The following is a 17,220-nucleotide window of genomic DNA, read 5'->3' as shown; positions in this document are numbered from 1 at the left end:
CCTTACTATCCTGGGATTACTTTACTATCCTGGGATTACCTTACTATCCTGGGATTACCTTACTATCCTGGGATTACTTTACTATCCTGGGATTACTTTACTATCCTGGGATTACCTTACTATCCTGGGATTACTTTACTATCCTGGGATTACCTTACTATCCTGGGATTACCTTACTATCCTGGGATTACTTTACTATCCTGGGATTACCTTACTATCCTGGGATTACTTTACTATCCTGGGATTACCTTACTATCCTGGGATTACTTTACTATCCTGGGATTACCTTACTATCCTGGGATTACTTTACTATCCTGGGATTACCTTACTATCCTGGGATTACCTTACTATCCTGGGATTACTTTACTATCCTGGGATTACCTTACTATCCTGGGATTACTTTACTATCCTGGGATTACCTTACTATCCTGGGATTACTTTACTATCCTGGGATTACTTTACTATCCTGGGATTACCTTACTATCCTGGGATTACCTTACTATCCTGGGATTACTTTACTATCCTGGGATTACCTTACTATCCTGGGATTACTTTACTATCCTGGGATTACCTTACTATCCTGGGATTACTTTACTATCCTGGGATTACCTTACTATCCTGGGATTACTTTACTATCCTGGGATTACTTTACTATCCCTGGAAAGACCAGATCATACATACAGAACTAGCACGATAACTATGAAGTAAAATAGAATAGAATAGACTTCACTTTTTTCCATTTCAGTCAGGAAGCAGACAAAAGCCTCATCATGAAGCCAAAGAAGCAACAAATCCTGAACCACGCTGGTCTCCTGACTGCTCTTCCTGTGTGACTGACACATATCTGCCACTCAGCATTTTCCTTTCAGTTCGGCTTCCAGGAAACCCTCCAGGAAGAGGAGGATGAAGAGGAAGAGGAGGAGGATGAAGAGAGGGAGGAGGGATCAGATTCAACAGGACATTCTGTAAAAAAGACCTTTAGAACAAGTCAGAAACCAGAAACGATGAAGGTCTTTCTGGGTTTACAGCTGCTCATCTTATCCCTAGTGATGATGATGATGATGACAACTGTTGCTCCACAGCAGGTAAGATCTCCACCAAACAGCTGACATCAGGTGAAAACACTCCGTTAGATTCTGCTTCAGTTTGAGGAACCTGCATAGTCTCCACATGGTAAAAACCGGTCTGCATTTACTGAAAGGAAACAGGAAATCTTCCAGATCCTGCAGGTTTTACAGGTGTCCTACAGGTTTTACACATGTCCTACAGGTTTTACACATGTCCTACAGGTTTTACACATGTCCTACAGGTTTTACACGTGTCCTGCAGGTTTTACACGTGTCCTGCAGGTTTTACACGTGTCTTACAGGTTTTACACGTGTCCTGCAGGTTTTACACGTGTCCTACAGGTTTTACACGTGTCCTGCAGGTTTTACACGTGTCCTGTTGGTTTTACACGTGTGCTCTTGGTTTTACACGTGTCCTACAGGTTTTACACGTGTCCTGCAGGTTTTACACGTGTCCTGTTGGTTTTACACGTGTCCTACAGGTTTTACATGTGTCCTACAGGTTTTACATGTGTCCTGCAGGTTTTACACGTGTCCTACAGGTTTTACACGTATCCTGCAGGTTTTACAGGTGTCCTGCAGGTTTTACATGTGTCTTGCAGGTTTTACATGTGTCCTACAGGTTTTACACGTGTCCTACAGGTTTTACACGTGTCCTGCAGGTTTTACACGTGTCCTACAGGTTTTACACGTGTCCTACAGGTTTTACACGTGTCCTGCAGGTTTTACATGTGTCCTGCAGGTTTTACATGTGTCTTGCTGGTTTTACACGTGTCCTGCAGGTTTTACACGTGTCCTGCAGGTTTTACACGTGTCCTGCAGGTTTTACACGTGTCCTGTAGGTTTTACACGTCTCCTGCAGGTTTTACAGGTGTCCTGCAGTTTTTACACGTGTCCTGCAGGTTTTACACGTGTCCTGCTGGTTTTACACGTGTCCTGCAGGTTTTACACGTGTCCTGCAGGTTTTACATGTGTCCTGCAGGTTTTACACGTGTCCTACAGGTTTACACGTGTCCTGCAGGTTTTACACGTGTCTTACAGGTTTTACACGTGTCCTGCAGGTTTTACACGTGTCTTACAGGTTTTAAACGTGTCCTACAGGTTTTACACATGTCCTGTTCATTTTACACGTGTCCTTCAGGTTTTACACGTGTCCTATAGGTTTTAAACGTGCCCTGTTGGTTTTACACGTGTCCTGCAGGTTTTACACGTGTCCTGCAGGTTTTACACGTGTCCTACAGGTTTTACACGTGTCCTGCAGGTTTTACACGTGTCCTACAGGTTTTACACGTGTCCTGTTCATTTTACACGTGTCCTTCAGGTTTTACACGTGTCCCACAGGTTTTAAACGTGTCCTGTTGGTTTTACACGTGTCCTGCAGCTTTTACACGTGTCCTACAGGTTTTACACGTGTCCTGCAGGTTTTAAATGTGTCCAGCAGGTTTTACACGTGTCCTGCAGGTTTTACACGTGTCTTACAGGTTTTACACGTGTCCTGCAGGTTTTACACGTGTCTTACAGGTTTTACATGTGTCCTGCAGGTTTTACACGTGTCCTACAGGTTTACACGTGTCCTGCAGGTTTTACACGTGTCCTGCAGGTTTTACATGTGTCTTGCTGGTTTTACACGTGTCTTACAGGTTTTACACGTGTCCTGCAGGTTTTACACGTGTCCTGCAGGTTTTACACGTGTCTTACAGGTTTTACATGTGTCCTGCAGGTTTTACACGTGTCCTACAGGTTTACACGTGTCCAACAGGTTTTACACCTGGCCTGCAGGTTTTACACGTGTCCTGCTGGTTTTACACGTGTCCTGCAGGTTTTACACGTGTCCTGCAGGTTTTACACGTGTCCTGCAGGTTTTACACGTGTCCTGCAGGTTTTACATGTGTCTTGCTGGTTTTACACGTGTCCTGCAGGTTTTACACGTGTCCTACAGGTTTTACACATGTCCTGTTCATTTTACACGTGTCCTTCAGGTTTTACACGTGTCCTACAGGTTTTAAACGTGTCCTGTTGGTTTTACACGTGTCCTGCAGGTTTTACATTTGTCCTACAGGTTTTTCACGTGTCCTGCAGGTTTTACACGTGTCCTACAGGTTTTACACGTGTCCTGCAGGTTTTACACGTGTCCTGTAGGTTTTACACGTCTCCTGCAGGTTTTACATGTGTCCTGCAGGTTTTACACGTGTCCTGCAGGTTTTACACGTGTCCTGTTGGTTTTACACGTGTGCTGTTGGTTTTACACGTGTCCTACAGGTTTTACACATGTCCTACAGGTTTTACACATGTCCTGTTGGTTTTACACGTGTCTTACAGGTTTTACACGTGTCCTACAGGTTTTACACGTGTCCTGTTGGTTTTACACGTGTCCTACAGGTTTTACACGTGTCCTGCAGGTTTTACACGTGTCCTACAGGTTTTACATGTGTCCTGCAGGTTTTACACGTGTCGTGCAGGTTTTACACGTGTCCTGCAGGTTTTACACGTGTCCTGCAGGTTTTACACGTGTCCCGCAGGTTTTACATGTGTCCTGCAGGTTTTACACGTGTCCTGCAGGTTTTACACGTGTCCTGTTGGTTTTACACGTGTCCTGCTGGTTTTACATGTGTCCTGCAGGTTTTACACGTGTTCTGCACGTTTTACACGTGTCCTACAGGTTTTACACGTGTCCTGCAGGTTTTACACGTGTCCTACAGGTTTTACACGTATCCTGCAGGTTTTACAGGTGTCCTACAGGTTTTACACGTGTCCTACAGGTTTTACACGTGTCCTGTTGGTTTTACACGTGTCCTACAGGTTTTACACGTGTCCTGTTGGTTTTACACGTGTGCTGTTGGTTTTACACGTGTCCTACAGGTTTTACACGTGTCCTGTTGGTTTTACACATGTGCTCTTGGTTTTACACGTGTCCTGTTGGTTTTACACGTGTCCTGTTGGTTTTACACATGTCCTGTTGGTTTTACATGTGTCCTGCAGGTTTTACATGTGTCCTGCAGGTTTTACACATGTCTTACAGGTTTTACATGTGTCCTGCTTGTTTTACACGTGTCCTGCAGGTTTTAGACATGTCTTACAGGTTTTACACCTGGCCTGTTGGTTTTACACGTGTCCTACAGGTTTTACACGTGTCCTACAGGTTTTACACGTGTCCTGTTGGTTTTACACGTGTCCTACAGGTTTTACACGTGTCCTGTTGGTTTTACACGTGTGCTGTTGGTTTTACACGTGTCCTACAGGTTTTACACGTGTCCTGCTGGTTTTACACGTGTGCTCTTGGTTTTACACGTGTCCTGCAGGTTTTACACCTGTCCTACAGGTTTTACACGTGTCCTGCTGGTTTTACACGTGTCCTGCAGGTTTTACACGTGTCCAAGAGGTTTTACACCTGGCCTGCAGGTTTTACACGTGTCCTGCTGGTTTTACACGTGTCCTGCAGGTTTTACACGTGTCCTGCAGGTTTTACACGTGTCCTACAGGTTTTACACGTGTCCTGTTCATTTTACACGTGTCCTTCAGGTTTTACACGTGTCCTACAGGTTTTAAATGTGTCCTGTTGGTTTTACACGTGTCCTGCAGGTTTTACACGTGTCCTGTTGGTTTTACACGTGTCCTGCTGGTTTTACATGTGTCCAGCAGGTTTTACACGTGTCCTGCAGGTTTTACACGTGTCTTACAGGTTTTACACGTGTCCTGCAGGTTTTACACGTGTCTTACAGGTTTTACATGTGTCCTGCAGGTTTTACACGTGTCCTACAGGTTTACACGTGTCGTGCAGGTTTTACACGTGTCCTGCAGGTTTTACATGTGTCCTGCAGGTTTTACACGTGTCTTACAGGTTTTACATGTGTCCTGCAGGTTTTACACGTGTCCTGCAGGTTTTACACGTGTCCTGCAGGTTTTACACGTGTCCTGCAGGTTTTACATGTGTCTTGCTGGTTTTACACGTGTCCTGCAGGTTTTACACGTGTCCTACAGGTTTTACACGTGTCCTACAGGTTTTACACGTGTCCTACATGTTTTACAAATGTCCTGTTGGTTTTACACGTGTGCTCTTGGTTTTACACGTGTCCTAAAGGTTTTACACGTGTCCTACAGGTTTTACACATGTCCTGTTCATTTTACACGTGTCCTTCAGGTTTTACACGTGTCCTACAGGTTTTAAACGTGTCCTGTTGGTTTTACACGTGTCCTGCAGGTTTTACATGTGTCCTACAGGTTTTTCACGTGTCCTGCAGGTTTTACACGTGTCCTACAGGTTTTACACGTGTCCTGCAGGTTTTACACGTGTCCTGTAGGTTTTACACGTCTCCTGCAGGTTTTACATGTGTCCTGCAGGTTTTACACGTGTCCTGCAGGTTTTACACGTGTCCTGTTGGTTTTACACGTGTGCTGTTGGTTTTACACGTGTCCTACAGGTTTTACACATGTCCTACAGGTTTTACACATGTCCTGTTGGTTTTACACGTGTCCTACAGGTTTTACACGTGTCCTGTTGGTTTTACACGTGTCCTACAGGTTTTACACGTGTCCTGCAGGTTTTACACGTGTCCTACAGGTTTTACATGTGTCCTGCAGGTTTTACACGTGTCGTGCAGGTTTTACACGTGTCCTGCAGGTTTTACACGTGTCCTGCAGGTTTTACACGTGTCCCGCAGGTTTTACATGTGTCCTGCAGGTTTTACACGTGTCCTGCAGGTTTTACACGTGTCCTGTTGGTTTTACACGTGTCCTGCTGGTTTTACATGTGTCCTGCAGGTTTTACACGTGTTCTGCACGTTTTACACGTGTCCTACAGGTTTTACACGTGTCCTGCAGGTTTTACACGTGTCCTACAGGTTTTACACGTATCCTGCAGGTTTTACAGGTGTCCTACAGGTTTTACACGTGTCCTACAGGTTTTACACGTGTCCTGTTGGTTTTACACGTGTCCTACAGGTTTTACACGTGTCCTGTTGGTTTTACACGTGTGCTGTTGGTTTTACACGTGTCCTACAGGTTTTACACGTGTCCTGTTGGTTTTACACATGTGCTCTTGGTTTTACACGTGTCCTGTTGGTTTTACACGTGTCCTGTTGGTTTTACACATGTCCTGTTGGTTTTACATGTGTCCTGCAGGTTTTACATGTGTCCTGCAGGTTTTACACATGTCTTACAGGTTTTACATGTGTCCTGCTTGTTTTACACGTGTCCTGCAGGTTTTAGACATGTCTTACAGGTTTTACACCTGGCCTGTTGGTTTTACACGTGTCCTACAGGTTTTACACGTGTCCTACAGGTTTTACACGTGTCCTGTTGGTTTTACACGTGTCCTACAGGTTTTACACGTGTCCTGTTGGTTTTACACGTGTGCTGTTGGTTTTACACGTGTCCTACAGGTTTTACACGTGTCCTGTTGGTTTTACACGTGTGCTCTTGGTTTTACACGTGTCCTGTTGGTTTTACACGTGTCCTGTTGGTTTTACGCATGTCCTGTTGGTTTTACATGTGTCCTGCAGGTTTTACATGTGTCCTGCAGGTTTTACACATGTCTTACAGGTTTTACATGTGTCCTGCTTGTTTTACACGTGTCCTGCAGGTTTTAGACATGTCTTACAGGTTTTACACCTGGCCTGTTGGTTTTACACGTGTCCTACAGGTTTTACACGTGTCCTACAGGTTTTACACGTGTCCTGTTGGTTTTACACGTGTCCTACAGGTTTTACACGTGTCCTGTTGGTTTTACACGTGTGCTGTTGGTTTTACACGTGTCCTACAGGTTTTACACGTGTCCTGTTGGTTTTACACGTGTGCTCTTGGTTTTACACGTGTCCTGTTGGTTTTACACGTGTCCTGTTGGTTTTACACATGTCCTGTTGGTTTTACATGTGTCCTGCAGGTTTTACACGTGTCCTACAGGTTTTACACGTGTTCTACAGGTTTTACATGTGTCCTGCAGGTTTTACACGTGTCCTACAGGTTTTACACGTGTCCTGCAGGTTTTACACGTGTCCTGCAGGTTTTACACGTGTCCTGCAGGTTTTACACGTGTCCTGCAGGTTTTACATGTGTCCTGCAGGTTTTACACGTGTCCTGCATGTTTTACACGTGTCCTGTTGGTTTTACACGTGTCCTGCTGGTTTTACATGTGTCCTGCAGGTTTTACACGTGTCCTGCAGGTTTTACACGTGTCCTACAGGTTTTACACGTGTCCTGCAGGTTTTACACGTGTCCTACAGGTTTTACACGTATCCTGCAGGTTTTACAGGTGTCCTACAGGTTTTACACGTGTCCTACAGGTTTTACACGTGTCCTGTTGGTTTTACACGTGTCCTACAGGTTTTACACGTGTCCTGTTGGTTTTACACGTGTGCTGTTGGTTTTACACGTGTCCTACAGGTTTTACACGTGTCCTGTTGGTTTCACACGTGTGCTCTTGGTTTTACACGTGTCCTGTTGGTTTTACACGTGTCCTGTTGGTTTTACACATGTCCTGTTGGTTTTACATGTGTCCTGCAGGTTTTACATGTGTCCTGCAGGTTTTACACATGTCCTGTTGGTTTTACATGTGTCCTGCAGGTTTTACATGTGTCCTGCAGGTTTCACACATGTCTTACAGGTTTTACATGTGTCCTGCTTGTTTTACACGTGTCCTGCAGGCTTTACACGTGTCCTGCAGGCTTTACACGTGTCCTGCAGGTTTTACACGTGTCCTGCAGGTTTTACACGTGTCCTGCAGGTTTCACACGTGTCCTGCAGGTTTTACATGTGTCCTGCAGGCTTTACACGTGTCCTGCAGGTTTTACACATGTCTTACAGGTTTTACATGTGTCCTGCTGGTTTTACACGTGTCCTGCTGGTTTTACACGTGTCCTGCTGGTTTTACACGTGTCCTGCAGGTTTTACACGTGTCCTGCTGGTTTTACATGTGTCCTGCTGGTTTTACACGTGTCCTGCAGGTTTTACACGTGTCCTGCTGGTTTTACACATGTCCTGCAGGTTTTACAAGTGTCCTGCAGGTTTTACACGTGTCCTGTTGGTTTTACACGTGTGCTGTTGGTTTTACACGTGTCCTACAGGTTTTACACATGTCCTACAGGTTTTACACATGTCCTGTTGGTTTTACACGTGTCCTGTTGGTTTTACACGTGTCCTACAGGTTTTACACGTGTCCTGTTGGTTTTACACGTGTCCTGCTGGTTTTACATGTGTCCTGCAGGTTTTACACGTGTCCTGCAGGTTTTACACGTGTCCTACAGGTTTTACACGTGTCCTGCAGGTTTTACACGTGTCCTACAGGTTTTACACGTATCCTGCAGGTTTTACAGGTGTCCTGCAGGTTTTACATGTGTCTTGCAGGTTTTACACGTGTCCTGCAGGTTTTACACGTGTCCTGCAGGTTTTACACATGTCCTGCAGGTTTTACACGTGTCCTGCCGGTTTTACACGTGTACAGCAGGTTTTACACGTGTCCTGCAGGTTTTACACCTGTCCTACAGGTTTTACACGTGTCCTGCTGGTTTTACACGTGTCCTGCAGGTTTTACATGTGTCCAGCAGGTTTTACACGTGTCCTGCAGGTTTTACACGTGTCTTACAGGTTTTACACGTGTCCTGCAGGTTTTACACGTGTCTTACAGGTTTTACATGTGTCCTGCAGGTTTTACACGTGTCCTACAGGTTTACACGTGTCCTGCAGGTTTTACACGTGTCTTACAGGTTTTACACGTGTCCTGCAGGTTTTACACGTGTCTTACAGGTTTTAAACGTGTCCTACAGGTTTTACACATGTCCTGTTCATTTTACACGTGTCCTTCAGGTTTTACACGTGTCCTATAGGTTTTAAACGTGTCCTGTTGGTTTTACACGTGTCCTGCAGGTTTTACACGTGTCCTACAGGTTTTATACGTGTCCTGTTGGTTTTACACGTGTCCTACAGGTTTTACACGTGTCCTGTTGGTTTTACACGTGTGCTGTTGGTTTTACACGTGTCCTACAGGTTTTACACGTGTCCTGTTGGTTTTACACATGTGCTCTTGGTTTTACACGTGTCCTGTTGGTTTTACACGTGTCCTGTTGGTTTTACACATGTCCTGTTGGTTTTACATGTGTCCTGCAGGTTTTACATGTGTCCTGCAGGTTTTACACATGTCTTACAGGTTTTACATGTGTCCTGCTTGTTTTACACGTGTCCTGCAGGTTTTAGACATGTCTTACAGGTTTTACACCTGGCCTGTTGGTTTTACACGTGTCCTACAGGTTTTACACGTGTCCTACAGGTTTTACACGTGTCCTGTTGGTTTTACACGTGTCCTACAGGTTTTACACGTGTCCTGTTGGTTTTACACGTGTGCTGTTGGTTTTACACGTGTCCTACAGGTTTTACACGTGTCCTGTTGGTTTTACACGTGTGCTCTTGGTTTTACACGTGTCCTGTTGGTTTTACACGTGTCCTGTTGGTTTTACGCATGTCCTGTTGGTTTTACATGTGTCCTGCAGGTTTTACATGTGTCCTGCAGGTTTTACACATGTCTTACAGGTTTTACATGTGTCCTGCTTGTTTTACACGTGTCCTGCAGGTTTTAGACATGTCTTACAGGTTTTACACCTGGCCTGTTGGTTTTACACGTGTCCTACAGGTTTTACACGTGTCCTACAGGTTTTACACGTGTCCTGTTGGTTTTACACGTGTCCTACAGGTTTTACACGTGTCCTGTTGGTTTTACACGTGTGCTGTTGGTTTTACACGTGTCCTACAGGTTTTACACGTGTCCTGTTGGTTTTACACGTGTGCTCTTGGTTTTACACGTGTCCTGTTGGTTTTACACGTGTCCTGTTGGTTTTACACATGTCCTGTTGGTTTTACATGTGTCCTGCAGGTTTTACATGTGTCCTGCAGGTTTTACACGTGTCCTACAGGTTTTACACGTGTTCTACAGGTTTTACATGTGTCCTGCAGGTTTTACACGTGTCCTACAGGTTTTACACGTGTCCTGCAGGTTTTACACGTGTCCTGCAGGTTTTACACGTGTCCTGCAGGTTTTACACGTGTCCTGCAGGTTTTACATGTGTCCTGCAGGTTTTACACGTGTCCGGCATGTTTTACACGTGTCCTGTTGGTTTTACACGTGTCCTGCTGGTTTTACATGTGTCCTGCAGGTTTTACACGTGTCCTGCAGGTTTTACACGTGTCCTACAGGTTTTACACGTGTCCTGCAGGTTTTACACGTGTCCTACAGGTTTTACACGTATCCTGCAGGTTTTACAGGTGTCCTACAGGTTTTACACGTGTCCTACAGGTTTTACACGTGTCCTGTTGGTTTTACACGTGTCCTACAGGTTTTACACGTGTCCTGTTGGTTTTACACGTGTGCTGTTGGTTTTACACGTGTCCTACAGGTTTTACACGTGTCCTGTTGGTTTCACACGTGTGCTCTTGGTTTTACACGTGTCCTGTTGGTTTTACACGTGTCCTGTTGGTTTTACACATGTCCTGTTGGTTTTACATGTGTCCTGCAGGTTTTACATGTGTCCTGCAGGTTTTACACATGTCCTGTTGGTTTTACATGTGTCCTGCAGGTTTTACATGTGTCCTGCAGGTTTCACACATGTCTTACAGGTTTTACATGTGTCCTGCTTGTTTTACACGTGTCCTGCAGGCTTTACACGTGTCCTGCAGGCTTTACACGTGTCCTGCAGGTTTTACACGTGTCCTGCAGGTTTTACACGTGTCCTGCAGGTTTCACACGTGTCCTGCAGGTTTTACATGTGTCCTGCAGGCTTTACACGTGTCCTGCAGGTTTTACACATGTCTTACAGGTTTTACATGTGTCCTGCTGGTTTTACACGTGTCCTGCTGGTTTTACACGTGTCCTGCTGGTTTTACACGTGTCCTGCAGGTTTTACACGTGTCCTGCTGGTTTTACATGTGTCCTGCTGGTTTTACACGTGTCCTGCAGGTTTTACACGTGTCCTGCTGGTTTTACACATGTCCTGCAGGTTTTACAAGTGTCCTGCAGGTTTTACACGTGTCCTGTTGGTTTTACACGTGTGCTGTTGGTTTTACACGTGTCCTACAGGTTTTACACATGTCCTACAGGTTTTACACATGTCCTGTTGGTTTTACACGTGTCCTGTTGGTTTTACACGTGTCCTACAGGTTTTACACGTGTCCTGTTGGTTTTACACGTGTCCTGCTGGTTTTACATGTGTCCTGCAGGTTTTACACGTGTCCTGCAGGTTTTACACGTGTCCTACAGGTTTTACACGTGTCCTGCAGGTTTTACACGTGTCCTACAGGTTTTACACGTATCCTGCAGGTTTTACAGGTGTCTTACAGGTTTTAAACGTGTCCTACAGGTTTTACACATGTCCTGTTCATTTTACACGTGTCCTTCAGGTTTTACACGTGTCCTATAGGTTTTAAACGTGTCCTGTTGGTTTTACACGTGTCCTGCAGGTTTTACACGTGTCCTACAGGTTTTATACGTGTCCTGCAGGTTTTACATGTGTCCAGCAGGTTTTACACGTGTCCTGCAGGTTTTACACGTGTCTTACAGGTTTTACACGTGTCCTGCAGGTTTCTACACGTGTCTTACAGGTTTTACATGTGTCCTGCAGGTTTTACACGTGTCCTACAGGTTTACACGTGTCCTGCAGGTTTTACACGTGTCCTGCAGGTTTTACATGTGTCTTGCTGGTTTTACACGTGTCTTACAGGTTTTACACGTGTCCTGCAGGTTTTACACGTGTCCTGCAGGTTTTACACGTGTCTTACAGGTTTTACATGTGTCCTGCAGGTTTTACACGTGTCCTACAGGTTTACACGTGTCCAACAGGTTTTACACCTGGCCTGCAGGTTTTACACGTGTCCTGCTGGTTTTACACGTGTCCTGCAGGTTTTACACGTGTCCTGCAGGTTTTACACGTGTCCTACAGGTTTTACACGTGTCCTGTTCATTTTACACGTGTCCTTCAGGTTTTACACGTGTCCTACAGGTTTTAAACGTGTCCTGTTGGTTTTACACGTGTCCTGCATGTTTTACACGTGTCCTACAGGTTTTACACGTGTCCTGCAGGTTTTACATGTGTCCAGCAGGTTTTACACGTGTCCTGCAGGTTTTACACGTGTCTTACAGGTTTTACACGTGTCCTGCAGGTTTTACACGTGTCTTACAGGTTTTACATGTGTCCTGCAGGTTTTACACGTGTCCTGTTCGTTTTACACGTGTCCTGCAGGTTTTACACGTGTCCTGCAGGTTTTACACGTGTCTTACAGGTTTTACATGTGTCCTGCAGGTTTTACACGTGTCCTGTTCGTTTTACACGTGTCCTGCAGGTTTTACACGTGTCCTGCAGGTTTTACACGTGTCTTACAGGTTTTACATGTGTCCTGCAGGTTTTACACGTGTCCTAAAGGTTTACACGTGTCCAACAGGTTTTACACCTGGCCTGCAGGTTTTACACGTGTCCTGCTGGTTTTACACGTGTCCTGCAGGTTTTACACGTGTCCTTCAGGTTTTACATGTGTCTTGCTGGTTTTACACGTGTCCTGCAGGTTTTACACGTGTCCTGCAGGTTTTACACGTGTCCTACAGGTTTTACACGTGTCCTACAGGTTTTACACATGTCCTGTTCATTTTACACGTGTCCTTCAGGTTTTACACGTGTCCTACAGGTTTTAAACGTGTCCTACAGGTTTCACAGGTGTCCTGCAGGTTTTACACGTGTCCTACAGGTTTTACACGTGTCCTGTTCGTTTTACACGTGTCTTACAGGTTTTACACGTGTCCTGCAGGTTTTACACGTGTCCTGCAGGTTTTACACGTGTCTTACAGGTTTTACATGTGTCCTGCAGGTTTTACACGTGTCCTACAGGTTTACACGTGTCCAACAGGTTTTACACCTGGCCTGCAGGTTTTACACGTGTCCTGCTGGTTTTACACGTGTCCTGCAGGTTTTACACGTGTCCTACAGGTTTTACACGTGTCCTGTTCATTTTACACGTGTCCTTCAGGTTTTACACGTGTCCTACAGGTTTTAAACGTGTCCTGTTGGTTTTACACGTGTCCTGCATGTTTTACACGTGTCCTACAGGTTTTACACGTGTCCTGCAGGTTTTACATGTGTCCAGCAGGTTTTACACGTGTCCTGCAGGTTTTACACGTGTCTTACAGGTTTTACACGTGTCCTGCAGGTTTTACACGTGTCTTACAGGTTTTACATGTGTCCTGCAGGTTTTACACGTGTCCTGTTCGTTTTACACGTGTCCTGCAGGTTTTACACGTGTCCTGCAGGTTTTACACGTGTCTTACAGGTTTTACATGTGTCCTGCAGGTTTTACACGTGTCCTACAGGTTTACACGTGTCCAACAGGTTTTACACCTGGCCTGCAGGTTTTACACGTGTCCTGCTGGTTTTACACGTGTCCTGCAGGTTTTACACGTGTCCTGCAGGTTTTACATGTGTCTTGCTGGTTTTACACGTGTCCTGCAGGTTTTACACGTGTCCTGCAGGTTTTACACGTGTCCTACAGGTTTTACACGTGTCCTACAGGTTTTACACGTGTCCTGTTGGTTTTACACGTGTCCTACATGTTTTACACGTGTCCTGCAGGTTTTACACGTGTCCTACAGGTTTTACACGTGTCCTACAGGTTTTACACGTGTCCTGTTGGTTTTACACGTGTCCTACAGGTTTTACACGTGTCCTGTTGGTTTTACACGTGTGCTCTTGGTTTTCCACGTGTCCTAAAGGTTTTACACGTGTCCTACAGGTTTTACACATGTCCTGTTCATTTTACACGTGTCCTTCAGGTTTTACACGTGTCCTACAGGTTTCACAGGTGTCCTGCAGGTTTTACACGTGTCCTACAGGTTTTACACGTGTCCTGTTCGTTTTACACGTGTCCTACAGGTTTTACACGTGTCCTACAGGTTTTACACGTGTCCTACAGGTTTTACACGTGTCCTGTTGGTTTTACACGTGTCCTACAGGTTTTACACGTGTCCTGTTGGTTTTACACGTGTTCTGTTGGTTTTAACGTGTCCTGTTGGTTTTACACGTGTCCTACAGGCTTTACACGTGTCCTACAGGTTTTACACGTGTCCTACAGGTTTTACACGTGTCCTACAGGTTTTACACGTGTCCTGTTGGTTTTACACGTGTCCTACAGGTTTTACACGTGTCCTGTTGGTTTTACACGTGTCCTGTTGGTTTTACACGTGTCCTACAGGTTTTACACGTGTCCTACAGGTTTTACACGTGTTCTGTTGGTTTTACACGTGTCCTACAGGTTTTACACGTGTCCTGTTGGTTTTACACGTGTCCTACAGGTTTTACACGTGTCCTTCAGGTTTTACACGTGTCCTACAGGTTTTACACGTGTCCTGCTGGTTTTACACGTGTCCTGTTCGTTTTACACGTGTCCTACAGGTTTTACACCTGTCCTGCAGGTTTTACATGTGTCCTGCAGGTTTTACACGTGTCCTACAAGTTTTACACGTGTCCTGTTCGTATTACACGTGTCCTACAGGTTTTAAACGTGTCCTGTTGGTTTTACAGGTGTCCTGTTGGTGTTACACGTGTCCTGTTGGTTTTACACGTGTGCTACAGGTTTTACACGTGTCCTACAGGTTTTACACGTGTCCTGTTGGTTTTACACGTGTGCTGTTGGTTTTACACGTGTCCTAAAGTTTTCACACGTGTCCTACAGGTTTTACACATGTCTTGTTGGTGTAACACGTGTCCTACAGGTTTTACACCTGTCCTGCAGGTTTTACACGTGTCCTGCAGGTTTTACATGTGTCCTGCAGGTTTTACATGTGTCCTGCAGGTTTTACACGTGTCCTACAGGTTTTACACGTGTGCTGTTGGTTTTACACGTGTCCTACAGGTTTTACACGTGTCCTGTTGGTTTTACACGTTTGCTGTTGGTTTTACACATGTCCTGCAGGTTTTACACGTGTCCTGCAGGTTTTACACGTGTCCTACAGGTTTTACACCTGTCCTGTTGGTTTTACACGTGTCCTGTTGGTTTTACACGTGTCCTGTTGGTTTTACACGTGTCCTACAGGTTTTACACGTGTCCTGTTGGTTTTACATGTGTCCTGTTGGTTTTACAGGTGTCCTGTTGGTTTTACACATGTCCTACAGGTTTTACACGTGTCCTACAGGTTTTACACGTGTCCTACAGGTTTTACACGTGTCCTACAGGTTTTACACGTGTCCTGTTGGTTTCACACGTGTCCTGTTGGTTTTACACGTGTCCTGTTGGTTTTACACGTGTCCTACAGGTTTTACATGTGTGCTCTTGGTTTTACACGTGTCCTACAGGTTTTACACGTGTCCTACAGGTTTTACATGTGTCCTGTTGGTTTTACACGTGTCCTACAGGTTTTACACGTGTCCTGCAGGTTTTACACGTGTCTTACAGGTTTTACATTTTTCCTGCAGGTTTTACATGTGTCCTGCAGGTTTTACATGTGTCCTGCAGGTTTTACACGTGTCCTACAGGTTTTACACGTGTCCTGTTGGTTTTACACGTGTCCTACAGGTTTTACACGTGTCCTGTTGGTTTTACACGTGTCCTGTTGGTTTTACACGTGTCCTACAGGTTTTACACGTGTCTTACAGGTTTTACACGTGTCCTGTTGGTTTTACACGTGTCCTGTTGGTTTTACACGTGTCCTACAGGTTTTACACGTGTCCTACAGGTTTTACACGTGTTCTGTTTGTTTTACACGTGTCCTACAGGTTTTACACGTGTCCTGTTGGTTTTACACGTGTCCTGTTGGTTTTACACGTGTCCTACAGGTTTTACACGTGTCCTGCAGGTTTTACACGTGTCCAACAGGTTTTACACGTGTCCTACAGGTTTTACACGTGTCCTGTTCGTTTTACACGTGTCCTACAGGTTTTACACCTGTCCTGCAGGTTTTAAATGTGTCCTGCAGGTTTTACACGTGTCCTACAGGTTTTACACGTGTCCTGTTCGTTTTACACGTGTCCTACAGGTTTTACACCTGTCCTGCAGGTTTTACATGTGTCCTGCAGGTTTTACACGTGTCCTGTTGGTTTTACACGTGTCCTGTTCGTTTTACACGTGTCTTACAGGTTTTAAACGTGTCCTGTTGGTTTTACACGTGTGCTACAGGTTTTACACGTGTCCTACAGGTTTTACACGTGTCTTACAGGTTTTACACGTGTCCTACAGGTTTTACACGTGTCCTGTTCGTTTTACACGTGTCCTACAGGTTTTACACCTGTCCTGCAGGTTTTAAATGTGTCCTGCAGGTTCTACACGTGTCCTACAGGTTTTACACATGTCCTGTTCGTTTTACACGTGTCCTACAGGTTTTACACTTGTCCTGCAGGTTTCACACGTGTCCTACAGGTTTTACACGTGTCCTACAGGTTTTACACGTGTCCTACAGGTTTTACATGTGTCCTGTTGGTTTTACACGTGTCCTACAGGTTTTACACGTGTCCTGCAGGTTTTACACGTGTCTTACAGGTTTTACATTTTTCCTGCAGGTTTTACATGTGTCCTGCAGGTTTTACATGTGTCCTGCAGGTTTTACACGTGTCCTACAGGTTTTACACGTGTCCTGCTGGTTTTACACGTGTCCTGCAGGTTTTACACGTGTCCTACAGGTTTTACACGTGTCCTACAGGTTTTACACGTGTCCTGTTGGTTTTACACGTGTCCTGTTGGTTTTACACGTGTCCTACAGGTTTTACACGTGTCTTACAGGTTTTACACGTGTCCTGTTGGTTTTACACGTGTCCTGTTGGTTTTACACGTGTCCTACAGGTTTTACACGTGTCCTACAGGTTTTACACGTGTTCTGTTGGTTTTACACGTGTCCTACAGGTTTTACACGTGTCCTGTTGGTTTTACACGTGTCCTGTTGGTTTCACACGTGTCCTACAGGTTTTACACGTGTCCTGCAGGTTTTACACGTGTCCTACAGGTTTTACACGTGTCCTACAGGTTTTACACGTGTCCTGTTCGTTTTACACGTGTCCTACAGGTTTTACACCTGTCCTGCAGGTTTTAAATGTGTCCTGCAGGTTTTACACGTGTCCTACAGGTTTTACACGTGTCCTGTTCGTTTTACACGTGTCCTACAGGTTTTACACCTGTCCTGCAGGTTTTACATGTGTCCTGCAGG

The sequence above is a fragment of the Telmatherina bonti genome (assembly GCF_933228915.1).
Source record: "Telmatherina bonti genome assembly, chromosome: 23".
Lineage (NCBI taxonomy): Eukaryota > Metazoa > Chordata > Actinopteri > Atheriniformes > Telmatherinidae > Telmatherina > Telmatherina bonti.
This window is presented reverse-complemented; position numbering follows the sequence as displayed.